This window comes from Eurosta solidaginis, chromosome 1, assembly GCF_040869045.1.
Source record: "Eurosta solidaginis isolate ZX-2024a chromosome 1, ASM4086904v1, whole genome shotgun sequence".
In the NCBI taxonomy this organism is placed as follows: Eukaryota; Metazoa; Arthropoda; class Insecta; order Diptera; family Tephritidae; genus Eurosta; species Eurosta solidaginis.
The window spans coordinates 176,545,045-176,552,419 of record NC_090319.1 but is presented as its reverse complement, the minus strand read 5'-3'; positions in this window follow the sequence as shown (position 1 = coordinate 176,552,419).

The following is a 7,375-nucleotide window of genomic DNA, read 5'->3' as shown; positions in this document are numbered from 1 at the left end:
GCATGCTTGGTGTACCTGGACGACATCATCGTATTGGGCAAGAACTTTGATGAACATCTTAAAAACTTTGAGGAAGTTTTCCAGATAATAGCTGGTGCTGGTCTGAAACTAAGTCCCAAAAAGCGTTCTCTGTTTAAAAAGGAAGTAAATTATTTGGGTCACAAGGTAACGACAGAAGGCGTCTGTACTGCGAATGGAAAGATAGAGGCAGTAAAGGACTGGCCAAGACCACTTAACCTACATGAATTGAGAAGTTTCCTTGGGCTGTGCACATATTACCGCCGATTTGTGCCAAACTTTTCCAGCGTAGCCCATTGCCTCCAAGAACTTACAAGAAAAAATAAAGGTTTTGAATGGAAGAAGCAGCAAGCAGTGGCTTTCCAAACATTTAAGAAGCGTTTGTGCTCTGCCCCAATGCTGGCATATCCAATTCCAGGAGCAACATTTATTCTAGATACAGATGCGAGTGGATATGCTATAGGAGGGGTTTTATCACAACTGGTCGATGGACAGGAGAAGGTAGTTTCATATTACAGCCGTTCGATTGGAAAACCAGAGAGGAACTATTACATGGAGATAGCTGTTGGCATTGGTAGAGTGCATTAAACACGGCCAGTGATTCCGCGTCAGGACAGATCACGCAGCGTTGAAATGGCTTCTGCAGTTCCGTAATCCGGAAGGACAATTGGCACGGTGGATCGAGAGACTACAAAGCTATGACTTTTCCATTGAGCATCGGAAAGGTAGTACCCGTGGAAATGCTGATGCAATGCCACGAAGACTATGTAGTTTGGAATGCAAGCACTGTTCAAATGCCGAGGCTAAAGAATACATTATAGATGTCCGACTAATGACTACAACGTGTACTGATGAATGGGACAAGGAACAACTAAGAAAGTGTCAGCTAGAAGATACAGATGTGTCACATGTTATGCAAGGGCTCGAACAAAACGAAAGACAAACAGAGAGAAGGTGTCAGCAGAGAGTCCAATTGCGAAGTCATATTGAGCACAGTGGAGCAGTTTAGAATTGATATCTGGTTTCCTTCATTGAGTATGGGAGAATGAGGATGGTCAATGCAAGAAGAAGCTGATGGTTGTTCCCAGAAAGAGGATTCCTGACGTGCTCAGCGAGCTGCATAATGGTCCAAGTGGAGGCCATCTTGGAATCACGAAGACGCTCGAGAAAATTAAGCAGAGATTCTATTGGGTTGGTTGCCGTCAGTCGGTCACCGAGTAGATTGCCAACTGCGAGGTTTGCAACAGAGCGAAAGGGCCCAAAACACGAAGTCATGGCCAGATGAAGCAGTATATTTCAGGTGCACCATTTGAAAGGATCGCCATGGATGTCGCAGGTCCATTTCCTACTAGCAACCGCGGAAAGAAATACGTACTGGTGGTTATGTATTATTTCAGCAAATGGCCAGAGGTATACCCAATCCCAAATCAAGAAGCGAAAACAGTAGCAGAAACATTTACAAACGATAGGGTTGCAAGGTATGGGGTACCAATGGAGTTACATTCTGACCAAGGCAGGAATTTTGAATCAGCTGTGTTCCAAGAAATGTGTAAGAAGTTGGGCATTCGGAAAACGCGGCAACTGCATTGCATCCTCAGTCCGATGGTACGGTGGAACATTTCAATAGAATATTGGAGGAGCATTTAAGGAAAGTAGTAGACAAATACCATAAGGAATGGGATACACACATATCATAATTCTTGATGGTCTACCGATCGGCAGTACATGAGACAACGGACCAAACTCCCGCAAAGGTAATTTTTGGCAATGACCTTCGACTGCCAGCTGATTTGAAGTATGGGATAGATGCCGATGCGGAGAGAAATGTCAAGAAATCCATTGGTGTCTTGGAAGAAGAGCTGAGAGACATACACGATCTGTTAAGGCAACGAGCAAAGATTATGGGTAACAAGGTGAAAGCGAGGTACGATAAATCAATTAATTCGGAAGGGTTGCATGAAGGAGATTTGTTGCTGTTATACAACCCACAACGAAAAAAAAAGATTTGTCCCCGAAATTGCAGTGTAATTGGGAAGGCCCATACAAAGTTGTAAAACGGATTAACGTTGTAGTGTACCGCATACAAATCATTGGCATACCACGAACCAAAAAGAAAGTGGTTCATTTGGAAAGGCTGCAAGCGTTTAGATCGAGAGATTTGTCTGGTCGGGACGATCAGACTTAGGTGGAGGGCAGTGTGACGAATATTAGCAACACTAAGGTATACTATCATCTCTAAGCCGATGCTAAGAAGTGACTTGTATGCACATCCATAAATCAATCATTATGTATCTACATAATCGAATCAATCATTATGTCTACCTATATGTACGTACACACAGCGGAGAGAGAAGCAGCATATATCTTATCTGAGATGCTCTCAATAGTAGGCAATGCTTTGTGCAAGTATCAGTCAGATATATATACACTAGGCCGGGTCGTTTTGTGGGGAGGCAAAAAAATCGCCCATTGCTCTGTGAAAATCATATTCTGGGGATCAAAATAAGAAACTTTGCCGAAGGAACCATACCTCTAAAACGAATTCTGATGTCCCCCCCCCCCCCCCCCCCCTTTGGGTCGTAGGAGCAAATTTTGAAAAATCCCACTTTGAAATGCCTATGTTTTTTTTTTTGGAGTTTATTTTTCTCTTTAGAAATTTATTTCGTCAGAACATATGTAAATGAAAAAAATTAATTTAACTTAGTAATAGAAAAGAAATTTAAAAAAAATTATTAGAAAAATTATTAAAAATGAAGGTATCACTGTGACACAATTGCAGATCGTAAAATTGCTTGTGTTGTTTTTTTTAAGCCACCACAAGACACAGCAGGTAGAATTGAAATTGCACCTACCCAAAAGTTCGACCCAAAGGGGGGACATCAGAATTCGTTTTAGAGGTATGGTTCCTTCGGCAAAGTTACTTATTTTGATCCCTAGAATACGATTTTCACAGAGCAATGAGCGATTTTTAAATCGACCCGCCCTAATGTACACGCGCATATGAGAAGCTATAAACATCCGGCAAAGGACCATCACATCGATAACACTCCCCAAAGCCTTCGGGGAGCAACCTTATCGCTACAACAACAACAACAACAGAAGCTATAAACGTAGTTATAGCTGAGTAATTTTATAGCTGATAACTTAGTAAGTTCTGGAAATAGAAGCGCCTAGAAATATGGAACGAGGAAATCGAAGAGTATAAAAAGCGGCAACAGTAGAGGCACGACAATCAGTTTGATTTAAGGCGCTATCTGGCGAGCAATAGCAGTGTTATTGTGAAGTTAAAGTTCTTCTCTAAAGGCCATTTTGCATTATTGAATAGTGGAGTTATTTATTCAACAGTTTAGTGATTCGAACGTTAGCAGAAGGTTGCAAATAAGAGGATTTCCACTAAATTCGTGACAATATATACGTTGTCAATATTGTTCTCCTTCGGTGTGGCTTGAAATCACATCCATCATTTGGGTCATTACCAAATGGTAAGTTTAATTATCTAGTTATCAATAATTTCTACGGATTATACGTGATGAAATTCCCTGGATCGCGAGTCTATCTCACAGGGTCCTATTAGCGCCTCCGACGGTAGTATACGTACTTTTTCGTGTCGTTCCTTGGAGGTGCCATGAAATCATGCGATTTTCGTGAAGATGCGGCTGTGAGCTTTCAGTTGCTAGTGGTTCAAAGACAGACGGGGTCTAAGAATGAAGGACTTAGATTTATTAGTGCAGCATGTGCCAGAAGAAACAAGATATAATTGGTGCTGAATCTCATTTGTAATTGTTATTTCATAGTGAAGCTATAAATCTGAAGCGAGAGTCAAGTATAGAACAATCAATTATTTAATTGGTTATATTTTGGAAAATGTACGTATTAATTTTGTAATAAAAAAGTTGACATTGAATTTATTGCAATTAAGCTCTTTCAGTTAAATTAATCGCTTTAAGGGAAAATAGAGCATTTTTAATATATAAACTAACTATTTAAACATATTTAGTGAAAATATTAATTTAATATATCATGGAAAAAAGTATCAAAGAGAAACTAATCTTTTCTACGTTAAGGGCGTTAATAATTTACTTCAAAAATCCAATAATCATAAATATGCAGTTATTGCAACTATATTATTTGCTTGCTAGTAAATAGTTGAGAACCGATATATTTTAGTTTGTATGAGCTTTTGCCCAAACAAACCACTCAGCACACAGGTGATTAAATTTTGAATTTCTCTACATATCAATAAAATTTGGTTACTCTTTCTGACTAAATAATGAATTTCATACGATTGAACAAAAGAAATAATCAAATATGAATACTTTGATGATCAAAAAAAAAACTGAATATAGTTTTTCAATCATATTCTGGAATCATATTTGAATCAACAGTGTTACTTGAGGTCATCAACAATTTTTAATCATTTTTCATTCAGCTTTCTGAATCTTTCCTGAAAATCTTTGTTGAGTGAATAATGAATATTATACTTGCTAAAATTTAACTTTCCATTGAAGATCTTATGTTGCATGAGATATGAAGAATAAATGCATGATAATCGTATTCGAAAATCATCCATAAATCTCAACCAAAACAATTGACATATGTTCACGAATGTGATCTGAAAATGACTGTGAAAAGCAGTCAAATATTACTCCAAAATAATTAAAACTCACTTTGACAGTGATATCAATTATGAATAACGCGTTTCCAAATATGAATCATAAATGATTATTCAAGAATAATCATATTTAAGGTACATTTTTCTCCCGGCGATACATTAATTTTTGAATCGAAAACACCTTTAAATTTGAGCGTTTTTAGTCAGCTTGGGGCATGATATATGAATATTTTTGAGTCGCTGGATCAGGGCTACTCAACAATTTTTGTATTGAAGTGCAAATACTAACCCAACTACAAACATTGTAAGTGCACTGAGAAAAACTAAAATATTGTTTTTTTGTAAATGGAATTATTTTTTTGTAAATAATATTATGATACAGTTCAAGTAATTTTATGTATGTATAGATCTACATATAATAATACAACAACCATAGAATATGTATAAAGTTAAATGGAATAAACGCAGTAACAAGTTCATAATGTGTATACTTGTAACGATAAGTTTAAAATGTTTAAGTGGTTGGTAGTATCTGCTAAATATGCTATATCAAACTTAAAATTTTCTGAAGATATAGCTTCTATTAAGTCAGTGTCTTTTAAGTTTAATATAACGAAATCTAGTATTTCATTTTTTATTTCAAAATCATTTTAAGCATTTTCCTCTGCTCAGCCACCTTACTTGTGTAAACATTGCCAATTCTCCATATTGACATTCGCATTCGTCTAGAAATTTCTTAAATTTTCTATGTTTAAGTGCGTTATGGTCATATCCAGCACGAGGTTCATGCATAAAAAGATACACCAAGCTACATGGCTATCTCCTGATCGAAATACTCGCAATCAGATCGATCACGTTGTGATAGACGGACGGCATGCCTCCAGTGTTTTAGATGTGCGCACGATCCGAGGACCTAACATCGACTCGGACCATTATCTCGTTGCAGCCAAAATACGCACCCGCCTCAACGCGGCTAAAACCAAGGAACAAAAAACACAAGGAAAGCTAGACGTCGAAAAGCTTCAATCACAACAGACTGCCAATGATTTCGCAAATCGACTCTCACACCTGCTCTCTGAGAGCACAACTCATCCTGAAGGAATACAGAAGCAGTGGGAGTATATTTTCAAAGCACTTCGTGCTCCTGCCGAGGAAAAAATTGGTTACCGGCGACCACGAAAAAACAACTGGTACGATGAAGAATGCCGCGTTGCATCTGAAAGAAAAGACGCTGCCTACAGGGCTACGTTAAAAGCGAGCGCGACAAGGGGGTGTGTGAACGCTATCGTTAGTTGAAAAAGGAAGCGAGACGCCTTTTCAGGAAGAAAAAAGCAGAAGCAGAAAGGCCTGAGTGCGAGGAGCTTGAGCTGCTAGCCACCAGGAATAACGCCCGAAGATTTGACCAAAAAATACGGCGACAGACGGAAGGTTTTAAGACCGGGGCAAACTCCTGTAGGAACGAAAACGGCGACCTTGTAACTGATGTTCAGAGAGTGCTTAGATTATGGAGGGAACACTTCTCTGTTCTCCTAAATGGAGGCAGCAATTCACCGCGCAGAGATGAAGAACCCGATCCAGCAATCGATGATGATGGAATATATGTCCCCCCGCCCGATTATGACGAAGTTAGAATAGCAATAACCAGATTGAAAAACAACAAGGCCGTGGGCGCTGATGGATTGCCTGCGAAGATATTCAAGTACGGCGTCGAGGAGTTGGTAAGGCGCATGCAGCAGCTTCTTAGCAAAATATGGGCGGAAGAGTGCATGCCCGACGGTTGGAATCTAAGTGTTCTTTGCCCAGTCCACAAGAAGGGGGATACTGAAAAATGCACCAACTATCGTGGAATCAGCCTTCTCAATATCGCATATAAGGTCCTTTCATGTGTATTGTGCGAAAGATTGAAGCCCACCGTGAACCGGCTGATTGGAGCTTATCAGTGCGGCTTCAGACCTGGTAAATCTACCATCGACCAGATTTTCACAATGCGCCAAATCTTGGAAAAAACCCGCGAAAAAAGAATCGACACACATCACCTCTTCGTCGACTTTAAAGCCGTCTTCGACAGCACGAAAAGGAGCTGCCTATATGCCGCTATGTCTGAATTTGGTTTCCCCGCAAAACTTATACGGCTGTGCAAAATGACGTTCAGCAACACCATCAGCTCAGTCAGAATTAAGAAGGACCTCCCCGAGCCGTTCGAAACTAAATGAGGTTTCAGACAGGGTGACCCCCCTATCGTGCGATTGCTTTAATTTGATGCTGGAGAAAATTATACTAGCTGCAGAACTTAACTGCACTGGAACAATATACTATAAAAGCGTGTAATTACTGTCATATGCTGACGGCATTGATATCATCGGCCCAAACACCCGCGCTGTTAGCTCTGCTTACTCCAAACTGGAAAAAGAAGCGGTAAAGATGGCTTTGATGGTGAATGAGTACAAAACGAAGTACCTGCTGTCATCGAGAAAAGAGTCAGCGCATATGCGCCTTGGCAACCACGCTACTGTTGGCAGCCATAATTTCGAAATAGTAAAAGACTTCGTTTATTTGAGAACCAGCATCAACACTAGCAACAACATCAGCACTGAAATCCAGCGAAGAATCAATCTTGCCAATAAATGCTACTTTGGGCTAGGTAGGCAATTGAAAAGTAAAGTCCTCTCTCGGCGAACGAAAATCATACTCTACAAGTCACTTATCGTACCCGTCCTGCTATATGGGGCAGAAGCATGTACCATG